The sequence below is a fragment of the Musa acuminata genome, chromosome BXJ1-9 (genome assembly GCF_036884655.1).
Source record: "Musa acuminata AAA Group cultivar baxijiao chromosome BXJ1-9, Cavendish_Baxijiao_AAA, whole genome shotgun sequence".
Classification (NCBI taxonomy): Eukaryota; Viridiplantae; Streptophyta; class Magnoliopsida; order Zingiberales; family Musaceae; genus Musa; species Musa acuminata.
Window position 1 is genome coordinate 25108672 of NC_088335.1, and position 18059 is coordinate 25126730.

An 18059-nucleotide genomic window follows, 5' to 3' on the forward strand; every position below is an offset into this window, starting at 1 on the left:
CCTCATCATATAACTATTTGAAATAGATTATCCTTTGGGATTATCTAAATCTCCTAATTATATATGTCATCGTGAATATTAATTTATTTAATATCATTTAGGATCAATTCCATAATGTATTTTATAGATTATTAATCCAGGTCACTTTGGTGGCTACAAGACCAATATAAAAAGATAAAATACAGTCTAAAATATCCCATGAATTATAACAACTTTATTGTAATTCATATCCCAAAAGCCTATCATCCTAAGCTACTTTGGTACCAATTGATTAGATAAAACTTAGGAAGATAAATTACAAACAATATTCACTAAATTTTTTTATCTTGATTCATGCTGCCATTGTGAATATTATTTTATTTAATATCATTTAGGACTAATTTCATAATGTATTTTATAAATTATTGGTTCAGGTCACTTTAGTGGCTGTAGGACCAATATAAAAATATAAAATATAATCTTAAATATCATATAAATTATAAGGTCTTTATTGTAATTCATATCTCATAAGTCTACCATCCAAGGCTATTTTGGCAACTATCGGTTAGATAAAACTTATGAAGATAAATTACAAATAATATTCATAAATTTATTTATCTTGATTCATGTTGAAGTAGTTCAATAATAGAATAACAACCATAATAATTATAGAACATTAATCAGTATAAAGAAAACTCATATGATAACTATAATCATGATAACATATAAATCATAAAGAGCCTTTATGTAAAAGATAAATATTAATTCATAATTTCAAAAATATACATGTGAATAACCAAATGAATATCCAAGAACAATAATTAGATTTTCTTTACCACATGTTAAAAATATAATCAATAATTCATATGAGAAAACTATAAAAGTAAACTGTAATTTATAGTTTTTTTAATCAAAAATTAAATCTAATCAAATAATCAAAATATAATCATGATTAAATTCAATCATAATTATAATAAATCATATTTATCAATTTTATAATTGAGAATATAAATTAGAATTCTCAATTTCATAAGAGTAAAACTATAAATATTTGATAGGATATAAACGAGAATTATAAGATTTGTAAGGGTAGAATTGTAATTTGGTACAACCGAGGGTCAAACCATAAATATGTCAAAAGAATTAAAGGATATTAATAAAATACAGAAGGGCAAAGTTATAATTTGACCAAAGGGAAACCCTAGGGCAAAACTATAATTTTGTCCAAAAATCTGATCTACTGTATCATCGTCGCCTTTGCGCCTGTGGTGTTGCCGGCGCGAGGCTTCCTCTACCCGCGCATGACCACTGCGGTGGTTCCTACTGCGCTTGGCAATCGCCTGGGCTTGCCCGAGCGGTGCACGACTGTTGCCTTGGATGTAGGTTCTACCTGCGTGCAACCGTCGCCTACTGCACTACAGCACAGACGTTGCCCAACGCAACCGCTGCGTGGTGCAGACACCGCTCGTAAGTAGACCTCTGCCCATGCACGACCGTGATGCGCAGTTGCGGGGTGGTACACAGCCCTTCAGCGGGGTTGTAATAGAGATCATCGCCTCAATAACACCGATAGTAAACAGTAAATTCATCGATCAAATATAAAAATTGTACATTGCTCACAATTAGCGATAGAGCAAATCATATAGAAAAAACATATCAATAATATCCAGCGAATCATTCATGCATGGTAAACAAAAAATAATTGATCTAATATATTGTTGAATCTCATATTTTGATGATGAAACCAATTGATAAGTGTTTATGATTTGATCTACGATTTGAATGATGTAGGATACTTCAATCAGGGAGAGACAATTAAAGTAGGAAGAGTCATGTTGGACCGGAGGAAAACATGTCAAAATATTGGATGTCAGGCCGGACGATCGGTCGACGTATCAACAGAAGGCTTCGGGCCATAGATTCAAGCATTGGGCCAAGAAGAGCGGATATTACGCTAAGGATATCGGAGTAGTGGAGGTCAACTGGCCGATTGGGCAATAGGCCACAAGAGAGGATGATGCGCCGAAGAATCGGACGAAGCATCGATGGACCAATGACATTCCGGACAACATGATTCATGCTTAGTAATAATTTTCTAGATTGAAGTATGTTTTATGTTACAGGATTAACTATGATAGCAAGGCATAAAGCAAAATGAAGTCTTGGAGTCGGGAACGTGATTTCGTTAGGAGTTTAAGAGTTCGTCAGAAGTCCGGACGTTCGTTGGAAGTTCTACCGGAACTAACCGAGAAGTCCAGGAGCTTGCCAAAGAAGCTCATCGGAACTCGCCAAGAAGATTATCGTGAAGTCTAGGAGCTTGCCGAGAGTCCACCGAAACATTGCCAAGAGATCGTCATAAGTTCACCGAAAGATCATCGGAAGCTCGCCGGAAGAAATCGAACTTATTTTGCTTAGAATATGTCTTAGGAATCATAGTTAGCACACAATTGGAGTTAGGATTAAGAGATAATCCCATCAACTCTATTAGGGGCCAACTGGGCCCAAAGTTGGGCTGGTTTGGGCCGGATTCAAGGCCCAACGAGGATGCTGAAAGCCTAGCCGGCGGTGGCATCGCTTGGGAGACTCAATCTCCCAAGTGGTCTGGGAGATGGTACCACTGGCAGTAAATGCTGCCAGCGATGGTACCACCCCTATCAGGTAGTGGTACCACCAGAGCTCGGTTTCCGAGTTCTGTCAGGCGGTGGTACCGCCTAATGTCAGGATGCTAGGTAGTGGTACCGCCCGTACCCAGGAAACCCGAGATGAGATGTTCTTACGCTCAATGTTTGAATCAACTTGAAGCCTATAAATATCCCTCTCATCCCTGGTTAAGTAATACATAACTAAGAGCAGAAAAAGGAAAAAAACTATGTTGCAATTGTGGGTGAAACTCCTCTCAAAGTTCTAAGTGTTAGAATAGTTTGAAAGAGGAGTAAGTGGGGGTGTAAGGATTATCTCCTAAACCCAGTAAAAGGAGAATCGAGTTGTTAAAGGTGGTTGGTCTTCGCCTATTAAAGGAAGACCGATAATGGATGCCAGTGGCCTCGATGGAAGAGGAATCGGCGAAGTGGATGTAGGTCACAACGACCGAACCACTATAAAATCTGGTTTGTATTTCCTTTGAGCACTTTGCTTTTATAGCAAACTACCTCTCCTCTTTATTATGCTTTTACTGTTGAATCTCGTATTTTGATGATGAAACTAATTGATAATTATGTATATGTTTAACTGCATTTTGAGTGATGCAGGTCTACTCGATCAGGATTAGACAGTTAACGCAGGAGGAATTGACATTGTGCCGGAGGAGATCACGTCAGGGTATTGGACGGCAGAAGGCTTCGAACGTCGGGCGTTGGGCCAAGGAGAGTGGAATTGCGCCAAGGATATTGGGGTTGCGGAGGTCAACCGCCGATTGGGCAACAAGCCGCAAGAGAGGACGATGCACCGAAGAATCGGACGAAGCGCCAACCAATGACGTGCCGGGCAACAGAATGTCAATTCGCGTTGTAATAATTGTCTAGATCGGAGTAGAGTTTTGGCTTGTGTGTGCAAGATTAACTACGATAACGATGAAGACATAAAGCGAAACAATGTGCCGGAGTCAAGCACGAAGGATTCGTTGGGAGTTCGAGAGTGACGGAAGTCCGAAGGTTCTTCGGGAATGCTGCCGGAACTAGCCGAGAATGAGTAGGGAGCTTGCCGAAGGGTTTTTCGGAAGCTCGCCAAAAGGTTCGTCGGAAGTTCACGGAGCTCACCGAGAAAGATCGGAGCTTGCCAAAGAAGCTCATTGGAACTCGCCGAGATCAAATCGTGAAGTCTACGAGCTTGTCGGGAGTCCGTAGAATGGTTTCCGAGAGTTTGTCGAAAGACCGCCGGAAGTTCGCCGGAAGCTCGTCGAAAGAAGTCTTGACTTGCAGACTTTGTAATAGCTTAGAAAATGTCTTTAAATTCATAGTTAGCACATTACTTAAGGTTAGGATTAGGTGTTAATCCTATAACCCAAGTAGGGGCCAATTGGGCCCGAGTTTGGACTGGTTTGGGCCAAGTTTGGAGCCCAAACTAGTAAGCTGCAAGGGTCTGGCGGTGGCACCGCTTGACTGGGCAGTGGCACCGCCCAGCACCCGAGAAGTCGGGCGGTGGCACCGCCAGTGCAACGGTCGACAGGCGGTGGCACCGCTAGCCTTAGGAACTCAAGGGAATTCAAATTTTGGAGATCAAATTTGAATCCTCTTGGGGTCTATAAATACCCCCCAATTCTCAGCAGAGAATACAACCTTTTGAGAAGCTAGAAGTTAAGAAAAGCTTTAGGAAAAGTCTTGTTTTCAATAGCTTGAGTGTTCACCTCCCTTCTTTTCATTGAAATCTTTGTAAAAGGGTGAACCACTTGTAAGAGGTTGTAAGAGGGGTGTAAGAAGGAGGTTGATCTTCGCCTAGTAAAGGAAGATCATTAGTGAATACCGGTGGCCTCGACGGAAGAGGAATCGGAGGAGTGGATGTAGGTCACGATTGACCGAACCACTATGAACTACCGTCTTCTCTGGTTTGCATTTTATTCTTGTCATTTACATATTGCAAACTACTTTACTTAGTCACTACGCTTCCAAACGCTTCTAAGTTATTAAGCTTTTCAAGTTTGGTTTTTTATCGTACGAAAGATTTTTCTAAAACCGAAGTTTTAATCCGCTACACTAATTCACCCCCCCTTCTTAGTGCCGCTCCGATCCTAACAATTGGTATCAGAGCCACATTTTTCTACCTTGGTTTAACACCCAAATAGAAATGGCTCTTTACGGCTTTCAAGAGGGTCACTCTCTCATTTGTCCTCCCTTTTTCAATGGGACGGACTATACTTATTGGAAAACTCGAATGAGAGTTTTCTTACTGTCTTTGGATTTGAATTTATGGCACATAGTCGAAATTGGATTTGAAATGTCTTCTCTTCCAATGAACCAATGGAATGATTTGGAGAAAAAGATGTTTTCTTTAAACGCAAAGGCTATGAATGCCTTATTTTGCGCTTTGGACAAAAATGAGTTCAATCGGGTTTCTTTATGCGAAACGGCTTTCGACATATGGCACACTCTTGAAATCACACACGAAGGTACTTCTAGAGTTAAAGATTCGAAAATCAACATTTTAATGCATGATTTCGAGCTTTTTCAAATGAAGCTGAGCGAAACCATTTTTGACATGTACACCCGTTTCACGGATGTCGTCAATGGTTTACAAGCTCTTGGCAAATGTTTCTCGAATTTTGAACTTGTTAGTAAAGTTTTACGATCACTTTCTAAAGCTTGGGAATCAAAAGTAACGGCAATACAAGAAACAAAAGATTTAAATATTTTTCTACTTGAAGAACTTATCGGCTCATTAATGACAATAGAAATGGTGTGCAATGCACATGATGAACACAATGAACACTTGAACCACCTTCCAAAGAACAGGAAGGATTTGGAACCTCGGACAAATGAATACCACTTGAGCGATGACTCAAGTGATGAGGACAATGATGAACTTAAACTTTGAACACCAACTCTTAATAAGTTCATTAAACAAAAATCTAAAATAAACAATGAACTTGAATGGAGGAAGAGACCAAAGAATAGGAAGGCACCCAAGGATGAATCAAGAACTTCTAAAGGTGAAACGGCGAATTGGGCTTTGACGGGCTTCGACTACAAGGTAAGTAACTCAACTCTCTTGAATTATTTTGAAATTACTTGAAGTTTTTCTTGAGTTCTTAATTTAGATAGTAGGAATAGGAAATAAAAAAAAATTATTTTTCAAAAATTATATCATGTTTTTCTTTTTTAGCATCTTTAAAAAAATTAAAAATTTGATCAATGAAAAGTATATTGCTAAGGTTTCATGCATGTTATGTTTTGAAATGTTGAATGATGTATGCAACATTATGGATTATAGTTATATGATATGTGATAATGCTTAGGATTAATCCATGCATGTGTATTTTGATGATTTTATGTCATGCATTAGTTTTTGAAGTAAATGTTGATTTGATACTCTCATTTTGGATTAACATGTTTTTGGTTTAATCATTTTTATGACGAATTAAGATGACATTCTCATGACATATTAAGATGACATAGTGCATGTACATCTATGTATGAATTTCTTGATAGTCTTTTGATGATAGATGTGATATCATGATGTTTTATTTTTGATGTGTTTGGTCTTGACAGCTTTATGACGAAACTTATGTTTTGACTTTAAATGATGATACAATGTTTTCACAAAAAGACTTGAACACTCTCACATGAAATCAATTGTATGAAATGGAAATGAATTTTCTATTCTATTGAGATTAATGAATTTATTTTACCAATCTTATGAATCTCATGAAAATAAACATGATGAATATTTTATAAATGAGTTGTCTTATAAGATTTTGCCTTTACATCTTGAACTTTAATGCTTATATTGATTTGGCATATAAAGACTAAGGCATGCTCATAAGAAGCAAATCACATGAATAAAAATTTATAAAAATAAAATGTAATCCTTTATCTTATTGATTTCTACCTAAGAGACCAATAAAACTATCTATGCCATTTTGAATCTCTTGAAAGAAATGTTGAGATTTTGATGATTTGAATGATTTGAATTTGAATGAGTTTTATTCAAAATCATGATCTTGATTCCGTGATATTTACAAATTAAGATTTATTATGAATCAAGATTTTTTCATTAATCGATCTCCTAAGATTTTCTTTTGATTATTTATGAGTAGGTTTTTCAAAAAGAAATCATGCCTTTTGGTATTCATATGTTCTAATCTTTCATGATATGATTTTTATACAATTCCTAATATTCATGAAATGTTTATCACCCAATTATTTTCTTCTTGATATTCCTTATGTGGTGATATAAAATTATGCATGAAATACTCTTGAGATTATTTTGATGCATACAAATGAAAAGTTATGATCATGCATGGTAGGATGCAATTTGACAAATTAATACCATTATGATTTGAAATATTTATAATTTGAAATGATGCATGCAATACTTATGCAATACTTATGCATGAATTGAGATTTTGTTCTCCTATGATTCTTTTCGCTATTAACTAACAAGAAACTTGTTCTTGTAAACCATGATACGCTACTTGATATCTTGATAATTTATAACTTGAGTTTTCCTTTTGAATCAAGATTGTTTCATATCATGTTTTCTATTTACAATTGAAGAAATTTGTCAAAAATGATATATGTCTTTTGACAATCAATTTTATCTTTGTTATTTACGCTTGTCATGATTTGAAGATTATAGTAAAGGGAAATGAATTACATGATTGTATTGTTCTTCCCTTCTTTTTGACAATGACAAAGGGGGAGATAGCTAGCTTGCACAAGTCAAGGAGATGCAAAACTTGATTGCTAGCTTATCTATCTTAAGTAGCAAAGATTGCTAACTTGCTTATTTCAAGAAGCAAAAGTTGTCTTCTTGAATATTACTATCTTGCCTATCTCAAGAAGCAAAACATGCTAACGTGAACATCTAGCAAACTTGTATATTTCAAGAAGCAAGGGTTGCTTTCTTGTACATCTCAAAACTACTAGCTTGCATGCTCTAAAAATATTATAAAATTTGCTAGCTTGTATGTTGTAGAAATTACTATCATACTACCTTGCATATCTATGATGATAGCAAAATTGCATAATGATAAAACTAGGAGATTATGTTAATTATGCAATGTTGGTATCCAATGTTGAACTTGGATATTTCAAAAACTTGCAACTTGCACATTGCAATAGGAAGCAAGAGTCATGGGCATACATAAGAAAGCTATCTTGCATTTGCTTTCGAAATTTTTACTAGCTTGTATGTTGCAAAACTTGCTCACTTTTTCAAAAACTTTGCTAGCTTGCACTTTGTAAAGGAAGCAAAAATAACACTTCTCTAAAGAGAAGAAAGAACTTACTATTTTGAACATCACAAAAATTTGCTACCTTGCATGATGTAAAATTTGCTAAGATCACTATCTCAAAAGAGTTGCTATCTCAAAAAAGCAAATGTGCTATCTTGTCTATCTCAAAATACAAAGCATGCTAACTTGTTATGGAAGCAAAATTGCTAGCTCAAACATTGCAAAGGAAGCAAAAATTTGCTAACTTGAAACTTGCTAGCATGTAGTCTAAAGAGAAGCAATTAGTTGTTATATCAAGAAATGCAAACATGCTAAACTTACACATCTTTAATTGCTAGATTGCATGATGATAAAATTTGATACTATGTTTTTCATGCAATGTATGAAACTTTTTATCTCTAAACACATAAGAGTAGGAACTTCTCCTTTTTGTTGATGACAAAGGGGGAGAAGTATATTGATGACTTCATACATTAAATTGAATATTTTATATATTTGCATGATGGTTTAAATGTTTATCAGAACTAGTGATGAATGTTACTTGGATTTGGGATAATCCAAGTGTTCTATCAATGGCATATTGATAGGGGGAGTTTGGTTAAACTCCGGGGAGTTAAAGTTAACTCCGTTAGTCATCAATTAGTTGTCATCATCAAAAAGGGAGAGATTGTTGAATCTCGTATTTTGATGATGAAACTAATTGATAATTATGTTTATGTTTAACTGTATTTTGAGTGATGCAGGTCTACTCGATCAAGATTAGACAGTTAACGCAGGAGGAATTGACGTTGTGCCGGAGGAGATCACATCAAGGTATTGGACGGCAGAAGGCTTCGAACGTCGGGCGTCGGGCCAAGGAGAGTGGAATTGCGCCAAGGATATTGGGGTTGCGGAGGTTAACCGCCGATTGGGCAACAAGCCGCAAGAGAGGACGATGCACCGAAGAATCGGACGAAGCGCCAACCAATGACGTGCCGGGCAACAGAATGTCAATTCGCATTGTAATAATTGTCTAGATCGGAGTAGAGTTTTGGCTTGTGTGTGTAGGATTAACTACGATAACGATGAAGACATAAAGCGAAACAAAGTGCCGGAGTCAAGCACGAAGGATTCGTTGGGAGTTCGAGAGTTCGACGGAAGTCCGAAGGTTCTTCGGGAATGCTGCCGGAACTAGCCGAGAATGAGTAGGGAGCTTGCCGAAGGGTTTTTCGGAAGCTCGCCAAAAGGTTCGTCGGAAGTTCACGGAGCTCACCGAGAAAGATCGGAGCTTGCCAAAGAAGCTCATTGGAACTCGCCGAGATCAAATCGTGAAGTCTACGAGCTTGTCGGGAGTCCGTAGAATGGTTTCCGAGAGTTTGTCGGAAGGCCGCCGGAAGTTTACCGGAAGCTTGTCGAAAGAAGTCTTGACTTGCAGACTTTGTAATAGCTTAGAAAATGTCTTTAAATTCGTAGTTAGCACATTACTTAGGGTTAGGATTAGGTGTTAATCCTATAACCCAAGTAGGGGCCAATTGGGCCCGAGTTTGGACTGGTTTGGGCCAAGTTTGGAGCCCAAACTAGTAAGCTGCAAGGGTCTGGTGGTGGCACCGCCCAGCACCCGAGAGCTGGGAGGTGACACCGCTTGACTGGGCGGTGGCACCGCCCAGCACCCGAGAAGTCGAGCAGTGGCACCGCCAGTGCAACGGTCGACGGTGCCACAGTGCAACGGTCGACAGGTGGTGGCACCGCCAGCCTCGGGAACTCAAGGGAATTCAAATTTTGGAGATCAAATTTGAATCCTCTTGGGTTCTATAAATACCCCCCAATTCTCAGCAGAGAATACAACCTTTTGATAAGCTAGAAGTTGGGAAAAGCTTTAGGAAAAGTCTTGTTTTCAATAGCTTGAGTGTTCACCTCCCTTCTTTTCATTGAAATCTTTGTAAAAGGGTGAACCACTTGTAAGAGGTTGTAAGAGGGGTGTAAGAAGGAGGTTGATCTTCGCCTAGTAAAGGAAGATCATTAGTGGATACCGGTGGCCTCGACGGAAGAGGAATCGGAGGAGTGGATGTAGATCACGATTGACCGAACCACTATAAACTACCGTCTTCTCTGGTTTGCATTTTATTCTTGCCATTTACATACTGCAAACTACTTTACTTAGTCACTATGCTTCCAAATGCTTCTAAGTTATTAAGCTTTTCAAGTTCGGTTTTTTATCGTACGAAAGATTTTTCTAAAACTGAAGTTTTAATCCGCTGCACTAATTCACCCCCCCCCCCTCTTAGTGCCGCTCCGATCCTAACATTTACTACGCCGACACTCGCATATGCTTTCAAGTTTCCGAAATTGGTTTTCAATGTACGAAAGAATTTTCAGAACTGATGTTTTTACCACTACACTAATTCACCCCCCTTCACCCCCCTCTTAGTGTCGATTCGTCCCTAATAGTTGGTATCAGAGCCTCGTAATTTCTCATTTGGTTTAACACCCAAGAGAAATAGCTCTTTTCGTCTTTTAAGATAGTCACTCTCTCATTCGTCTTCCCTTATTCAATGGGATGAACTACACATATTGAAAAACTCGAATGAGAGTTTTCTTGCTTTCCTTGGATTTAAATTTATGGAATATTGTTGAAAACGGTTTTTGAAGGTCTTCTCTTCGAATGAACCATTGGAATGATTTGGAGAAGAAAACTTTTTTCTCTAAATGCAAAGGCTATGAATGCCCTATTTTGTGCCTTAGATAAAACTGAGTTTAATCAGGTTTCTACTTGCGAAACTACGTATGATATTTGGTATACTCTTGAAATCACACATGAAGGCACTAGCAAAGTTAAAGATTCGAAAATCAAATTTTTGATGCATGATTTCGAACTTTTTCGAATGAAGCCAAGTGAAACTATTGAAGATATGTACACCTATTTTACAGATGTTGTCAATGGTTTAAAATCACTTGGTATAAGTTTTTTGGATTTTGAACTTATAAACAAGTTTTTACATTCTATTAATAAAAGTTGGGATTCAAAAGTAACGGCTATTCAAGAATAAAAAAACTTGAACCATTTACCAATTGAAGAATTTATAGGGTCTTTAATGGCCTATGAAATAATATGCAATGCACGTAAAAAACTTGAAAACCACCTTCCAAATAATAGGAAGGATTTCAGACTTAGAACAATTGAAGACCACTAAAGCATAAGCTCAAGTGATGGTGAACTTGAACTCCTCATGAAATTTAAAAAGTTCATGAAACAATAATTAAAGAACAAAAATAAACTTAAAAAAAGCAGAACTACTTGCTATGAATGCAAGAAAAAGTTGCTAAAAGACGAATCGAGCTCCTCCGAAGATGAGGAGAAAATCAACAAAGGCGATGTGGCAAACTACGTCTTAACGGCTTTCGATGATTAGGTAATCAAAATGCCCTTAATTTATTTTAAAATTACATGATGCTTTTCATGAGCTATTCTTAAATTAGTTTTTTAAAAAATTATTTTTTTTGAATTACATGTTTAATGATAGGTATCATGCTAGCAATTTTGAAAATGATCATGAAAATTGTATGTTTTATGATAAATGAACAAAATATTAGACTTAAATATAATATTTAAGATAAATCCTATGTGTGTTTTAAGAAGCAATAATGTATATCTTGATGATTTTATTTTATACATGAGGATTTGAAGTAATGATTTGAAATCATATGTTTTGGAATTATGCATTACACTTTTTGATCTTGATGATTTTTCATCTTTCCATTGATACATGGTTTTGACATAAGAACAAATATTTGGACATGCTAATATAAAGTCAACCACACAAATTGAAACTAAAGAAGTTTAGATATCTTTAAGAATAATTTAACATTATGTTCAACAATGAAAATGTCATGATGATTTGAAAGCATGCTTAACGAGTTTATATTTCGAACTTATGCTTGATAATTTTTATGATCTTTTGAAAGTTCTTTTTTTTTGTGTTAATAGATGATGCATGGATTTGAAAGAAAAGAACATGCTTGTATGAAATCAAATCACTTAAATTAAAACAAAAAGGGAGAATGCATATTTTTTTAAAATACCTCTAAAGCTTTTCGATTTTTTAACAAGTAATTTTTAGTGATGAATCTATATCATGTAATCTCTTGAAAATAATCTTGATTTGATGATTTGAATTTAAATGCTCTTTATCTTGATTTTTCGAAATTTATAACTTGAGATTTCTTATGTGTGAATCAAGATCTCCTATGTTTCTTTTATCCACTTATAAAAGAAGAGATTTGTTGAAATAAATCATGTCTTATGACATTCATGAAAAAATAAGATATTATATATAAATTGAGTTCTCATGAGAATCTATTTACGTTGTCTTCATTGAATTTTCTTGAAAATATGTTGATGATTTTGATTATTTGAATTTGAATGAGTTTTTACCTATATCATGATCTTGGTTTCTTGAAATTACTTGAGATTTGTTTTTAATCAAGATCTCTTCTTTGTTCTCCTATGATTCTTCTTGGTATTTTCTTAAGAGGAGATTTTATAGATGAATCATGATATTTTAGAATTATAATTTTTATGATTCATAATGAATTGAGAGATATTATACATGAATCGAGATCATCTGTGTTATCTCATAACTTTATTTGCTATAGGAAAATCTTTATCTATATCATTGATCTTGAATCCTCGGAATTGATAATTTCTTTATATAAATCAAGATCCCTCACTTTTATTCTCTAATGACTTCTTGTATTTTATTAAAGAGAATAATTATCAAAATGAATCATGTCTATTAGTATTCACATGATATTTGATATTATCTTTCATGACATGATGTGTAAATTCCTTTGTATTAGTGGTTGTAAACCTCATGTTATAAGTAGAGCATTGATGTAAAAATTATATTCTTCCACTCTACTTCTTCCTTGATTACAATAAAGGGGAGAAAGAAAATTGCTAGTTTGAATGTTAAACTTAGGCAAATTGCAAAAATACATAAACTCTCCTTATACATTCTTTTTCGGATCATGATCTTAATTTCTCGAATTTTAGACTTGAATCTTCTTTTTGAATCAAGATTATTTTCCTATCATGCTTTCTTGTCAAAAATGATATATGATCTTTTGACATTCATTTTTATTGTTTACCTTTGTCATGCTTTGAAAATTATTGTAAAGGGAAAAAAATTACAATATTGTATTCTTCCTTTCTTTTTGACATTGACAAAGGGGGAGAAATATTGCTAGCTCATCTTGCAAAATTTAGAAACTTGCACTTTGCAAAGGAAGCAAAATTGCTAGCTCATACATTGCAAAGGAAGCAAAAATTTGCTAGCTTGCAAATTGCATAGAGAAAGAAGTGCTATCTTGCTTATCTCAAGAAGCAAAACATGCTAACTTGCACATCCAGCAAAATTTACAAACTTATATATTTCAAGAAGCAAGAGTTGCTTTCTTGAACATCTCAAAATTGCTAGCTTATATGATATAAAACTTGCTAAATTTTCTAGCTTACAAATTGTATGATGATAAAACTTGATAATATGTTTGTTATGCAATGATTTGAACTTGTATATCTAAACACTTGATAGTTGGACTTCTCCTTTTTGTTGATGACAAAGGGGGAGAAGTATGATGTTATGCATAAGTTTATGATAACATGTTTCTTGGATTTTTGAATCCAAGAGTTCTATCAATATGACATATTGATAGGGGGAGTTTGTTTAAACTTCGGGAGTTAAGGTTAACTACGTCATCAATTGGTTGTCATCATCAAGAAGGGGGAGATTATTGAATCTCGGATTTTGATGATGAAATCAATTGATAAGTGTTTATGATTTTATCTGCATTTTGAGTGACGCAGGATGCTTCGATCAGGGAGAGACAATTAAAGCAGGAAGAATCATGTTAGGTCAGAGGAAAACATATCAGAAAATTGGACTTTGGGCCGGAGGATCGGTCGACACATCGACAAAAAGCTTCGGGTCATAGATTCGGGTATCAGGCCAAGAAGAGCGGATATTGCACCAAGGATATCAGAGTTACGGAGGTCAACTGGTTGATTGGGCAATAGGCCGCAAGAGAGGACAATGCGCCAAAGAATCGGACGAAGTGTCGATGGACCAATGACATGCCAGACTATTAGGATCAGGGGTCGAGGTTGGCACTAAGAGGGGGGGGGTGAATTAGTGCAGTGGTAAAAATCACGTCTTCAAAAACTTCATTGCGATAAAACTGTTTTCGATGAAAAACTGATTTCGAAAACTTAACTTGAAAGCGTACGTAATGAATTGAAGGCAGTAAGCACTTAAGAAAGTTTGTAGTAAGGTAATAGCAAGAATGAAATGCAAACCAAAGAACACGACAGTTTATAGTGGTTCGATCATCGTGACCTACATCCACTCCTTTGATTCCTCTTTCATCGAGGCCACCGGCATCCACTAACAGTCTTCCTTCAATAGGCAAAGACCAACCGCCTAGCACCCTGCCAAGGAAGGTACAACCACCCAGACTGCGGTACCACCGCCTAACATAGTCTCGAAGATTGTGCCACGACGGTGAGACTTCTTGGGGCACTATTTGAGCCTCTTATTGGACCCAACACAGTTCTTACATGGGCCTAGCTGGCCCTTAATTGGGTTGGCCCAAATCCAAGCCCAATTATGTGCTAACTACGAAATCCTAAGACATTTGCTAAGCTAAACAAGTCCCTATGTCTATTCTTCCGATGAGCTTCCGACGAACTTCCAACGATCTCTCGGTAATGTTCCAACAAACTCCCGGCAAACTCCTGGACTTCACGACGATCTTTTTGGCGAGTTCCAATGAGCTTCTTTGGCAAGCTCCGAGACTTCTCAGCTAGTTCCGATAGAACTTCCGACGAACATTCGGACTTCCGATGAACTCTCGAACTTCCAACGAAATCACGTCCTTGACTCTGAGACTTCATTTTGCCTCATGCCTTGCTATCATAGTTAATCCTGCATATGTAAAACACACTTCGATCTAGACAATTGATACTAAGCATTAATCAAGTTGTCCGGCATGTCATTGGTCCCTCGACGCTTCGTCCACTTGACTAGCAATCTCCCACTTGACCTAAAGCCAATCACCTATGTGTCTGATCTCCATCATACCCCTGTGATGCTCAAAGGCAATTAAAGACAATGGCTTTGTCAATGGATCTGCAATGTAATCTTTGGATGAAACTCTTTCCACTCCTACATCTCTTTGGGTCACAATCTCTTTGATTAGGAGGAACCTCCTTAGAACACTACTGATGAGACTTGGGTTCCTTCACTTGAGCAATCGCCTTGCAGTTGTTGCAATATAAGAGAATCGACTCCTTGCTATCTAGCATGACTCCCAGATCTGTGATAAACTTCTACATCCAGACTCCGTCCTTTGTTGCCTCTACTGTAGTAATGTACTCCACCTCTGCGGTTGAGTCAACAATAGTATCTTGCTTGGAACTTTTCCAGCACACTGCTCCTCCATTCAAGGTATACATATACCCTGAATTCGACTTGCTATAATCGACATCAGACTGAAAAATTGAGTCTATGTAACCTTTAGTCCTGAAGATACTATCTCCATATACTAGTAAAAGATCCTTAGTTCTTCTCAAGTATTTAAGGATACACTTTACTGCTTTTCAGTATTCCAAGCCTGGATCCGCCTGATACCTACTCGTGACACTTAAAGCATACGCTATATCAAGCCTGGTACATAGCATGGCATACACGATAGACCCTATCGCTGAGGCATAGAGTATCCTATTCATGTTCTCCCTTTCTTCAAGAGTCTTTGAGGACATACTTCTAGAAAGCGATATCTCATGTCTCATCGGTATGAGACATCTCTTGAAATTTTTTATGCCAAACCTTTTGATAATGGTTTCTATGTACATTGATTGGGACAAACCAAGTATCCTCTTAGATCTATCTCTATAGATTCGAATCCCCAAGATATATGATGCTTCTACTAAGTCCTTCATGGAGAAGTGTCTAGCTAACCAAGTCTTTACTATGGATAGCATTCCTACATTATTCCCAATGATCAGGATGTCATCCACATATAACACCAAAAAGGTGATAGTGCTCCCACTTACCTTCCTATACACACATGGCTAATATTCGTTCTTAACAAAGTCATAAGATCCGATTGCCTCATCAAATCTTATGTTCCAACTTCGAGAAGCTTACTTTAGTCCATAAATGGATCTAAGCAACCTGCACAACTTATCTGGGCAGTCTTTGGACATGAATCCCTCAGGTTGTATCATATACACCTCCTCCTCAAGGTTCCTATTGAGGAATACGGTTTTTATATCTATCTGCCAGATTTCATAATCATAGTGTGCTGAAATAGCCAATAAATTCGGATGGATTTTAGCATTGCTACGGGTGAGAAGGTTTCGTCATAGTCAACACATTGCCTTTGACGATACCCTTTAGCCACTAGCCTTACTTTATAGGTCTCTTTACCTTTTCATATACTTCGATCTTTTACCTAAAGATCCACTTGCAACCGATGGGTACAATACCTTCGGGCGCATCAACTAGGTTTCAAACCTTATTGGAGTACATATAATCCATCTCAAAATTCATGACTTCTTGTCACTTCCCGGAGTCTATACTCATAATAGCCTCTTCATAGATATGAGGATCAGTGTCCTCAACATCCTCTCCTCTAATATGTCCCACATATCTCTCAAGAGGATGGGATACTCTGCTAGACCTACGTAAAGTTGGAACTTGAGTATTAGGTACATGGCTAGACTTGGGCTGTAGAGTGGTGCTTGAGCTAGGTTCTCCAACCTCGTTCAACTCTTTCATGCTCCCACTATCTCTGCCAAGAATGTGTTCCTTCTCAAGGAACATCGCTATCTTAGCTACAAAGACCTTTTGGTCCTTAAGATTATAGAAATAATACCCATAAGTTTCTTTGGGGTATCCCACGAATTACACCACTCCGTCCTTGATTCTAACTTATCGAGGTTGTGTCTTTTAACGTGGGCAGGGCAACCCCAAATCTTAACAACCTTAAGATCGGGCTTCTTCCCTTTCTATATCTCATATGGTGTAGACACTACCGACTTAGTTGGAACCCTGTTCAAAAGGTAAGCTACAGTCTCTAGGGCATATCCCCAAAATGGATGGATAGGTCAGCGAAACTCATTATGGACCATACCATATCTAACAACATATAATTCCTTCTTTCAAACACACCATTGAGCTGAGGTGTATAAGGAGATGTCCATTGGGATAAAATCCCATGGTCCTTGAGGAACTAGGTAAACTCTGTACTTAAGTACTCATCTCCTCGATCTGATCAAAGAGTCTTGATACTCTTTCCAGTCTAGTTCTCCACTTCATTCTTTTACTCTCTGAATTTCTCAAAGGCCTCGGACTTGTACTTCATTAAGTACACATATACATATCTTAAGAAATCATCAGTGAAGGTAATGAAGTAAGAGTAACCATCAATGGCATGAGTTGACATGGGTGTTGAATCTCATATTTTAATGATGAACCAAATGATAAGTGTTTATGATTTGATCTACGTTTTTAGTGACGTAGGATGCTTTGATCAGGATGAGACATTTAAAGTAGAAAGAATCATGTTGGGCCGGTGGAACATGTTAAAAGATTGGACGTCAAGCCAGAGGATTGGTCGACGTATCGACGGAAGGCTTCGAGCCATGGATTCAAACATCAAGCCAAGAAAAATGGATATTCCGCCAAGGATATTGGAGTTGTGGAGTTAACTAGCCGATTGGGCAATAGGCTGCAAGAGACGATGATGTGCCGAAGAATCGGACGAAACATCGATGGACCAATGACATGCCGGACAACATGATTCAAGCTTAGTAATAATTGTCTAGATCGAAGTATATTTTTACATGTGTAGGATTAACTACGATAGCAAGACATAAAGTAAAATGAAGTCCCGGAGTCAAGAACGCGATTTCGTTAAGAGTTCGAGAGTTTGTTGGAAGTTCGGATGTTCATTGAAAGTTGTATAGGAACCAACCGAGAAGTCTCGGAGCTTGCTAGAGAAGCTCGTCGGAACTCGCCAAGAAGATTGTCATGAATTCTAGGAGCTTGCCGAGAGTCTGCTGGAACATTGCCGAGAGATCGTCGGAAGTTCGTCGGAAGATCGTCGGAAGCTTGCTGGAAGAAACTAGACTTACAGACTTGTTTAGCTTAGG